Below are 1,719 nucleotides of genomic sequence, written 5' to 3'. Positions count from 1 at the left end.
CTTGTGGCACGGCTGATACAGAAGAGCGTACGCCGCCTGCGTACTAGTCAGATTTGACAAAATGCCGCTACACTGATTTGGAGAGACACAGAGGAGAGGAATTGCTGAATAAAGTCGTTATTTTTGTTTTATTCACGTACAAAAAGTATTCTCGTCGCTTCATAACGTTACGGTTGAACCACTGATGACAGATGGACTATTCTGACGATGCTTTTCTTACTTTACTGGACCTTAACACTGTTATTTATTTGGCAGTCTATGGGACAGTTACAGGCCTCCCGGTTTTCATCCAAAATATCTTAAATTGTGTTCCGAAGACGAACGGAGCTTTTACGAGTATGGAACGACATGGGGGTAAGTGATTAATGACTAAATTTTCATTTCGGGGTGGAGTATCCCTTTAAGAAGGGTTAAATACACGTTTTTTGGCGGGGATCCTCTGTAAAATTCGCATTCCAGCCCCTCATATTTCGCACGCTTGAACGCCATTGGCCAGTTTCACTGGCGTGATTTAATTAGGCTAATAAAGTAATTCCCAAAGCAATGTTTCCTTCCCTCATCTCAGGGAACTGAGGTTATGTGAGTAGACCGAGAGCGATTTCTATTACAGGATGCGTTTTTATTTACTAAAATGCTCTATAGCCGTGAATTGTGATTATGAATGCCTTTTCATTAAAAAAAAGGAAAAAAAAAAACTTATTCAACACCCATTTACAATATATTTAATGTTTTCTGTCATATGTTTAGTCTAAAATGCAGCACAATCCGCTCGCCATCTGTGGAGGCGTGGCTTCGGCGTTGGCTGTTGGAGGGAAGTTCAGTGATTGGTTTAAAATCTTACCAGGCTCTAAACCAATGGGTAACTGCCACACTCGTTTAAAAGCAGCATAGCGGCGTTCAGGAAGTTATTATTTCTGTTTTGTAAACAAAGACATAGTTTATAGTCGAATATGAGTGGAAGAGGCAAAACCGGCGGCAAGGCGAGAGCGAAGGCCAAGACTCGCTCCTCCAGAGCGGGGCTGCAGTTCCCCGTCGGTCGTGTTCACAGACTTCTCCGCAAAAGGGAACTACGCAGAGCGCGTCGGTGCCGGAGCTCCCGTCTATCTGGCGGCTGTGCTCGAGTATCTGACCGCTGAGATACTGGAGTTGGCTGGAAACGCCGCAAGAGACAACAAGAAGACCCGCATCATTCCCCGTCAACCTGCAGCTGGCGGTGCGCAACGACGAGGAGCTCAACAAACTCCTGGGCCGAGTGACCATCGCTCAGGGCGGCGTGCTGCCCAACATCCAGGCCGTGCTGCTGCCCAAGAAGAGCGAGAAACCCGCCAAAGCCAAGTAAACTGAGTCCGCTCTGCTCCGCAAACACAAAGGCTCTTTTAAGAGCCACTTATCTTATCTGATGGAGAGCCGTTTCCTGTGTTTCGACCTTTAATCAAAACCAAACCTTGATTAATGAGACTAGTTTTTAAAATATAACGGAGGATACCTCGCATAATCTCACGTAATATTTTTTTCTTCAGATTATTGTTTTACTTTGGTTAACAAATAAAGATAATTTTGGAGATTTATTCGTGATTTTTTTTTTTTTTTTTTTTTTTTTTTTTGTGCAAAGCTACAAAGTAATCAATATACGTTACTTCTAAATATATCTTAATACAGCTTTGGAGTGATGAAAGAATATTTCTATTATTTTAAGAGTGCTGTTCATTACACCTATAA

At 42.8% G+C, this 1,719-nt stretch overlaps 1 pseudogene; it reads left to right on the top strand.

The window, feature by feature from the left end:
* The first annotated feature begins 706 nt into the window (after positions 1 to 706).
* On the top strand, positions 707 to 1,500 carry LOC109090551 (annotated as a pseudogene).
* Positions 1,501 to 1,719: the final 219 nt, after the last annotated feature.

Source organism: Cyprinus carpio, unplaced genomic scaffold (assembly GCF_018340385.1).
Source record: "Cyprinus carpio isolate SPL01 unplaced genomic scaffold, ASM1834038v1 S000000691, whole genome shotgun sequence".
Classification (NCBI taxonomy): domain Eukaryota; kingdom Metazoa; phylum Chordata; class Actinopteri; order Cypriniformes; family Cyprinidae; genus Cyprinus; species Cyprinus carpio.
This window is presented reverse-complemented; position numbering and strand designations above follow the sequence as displayed.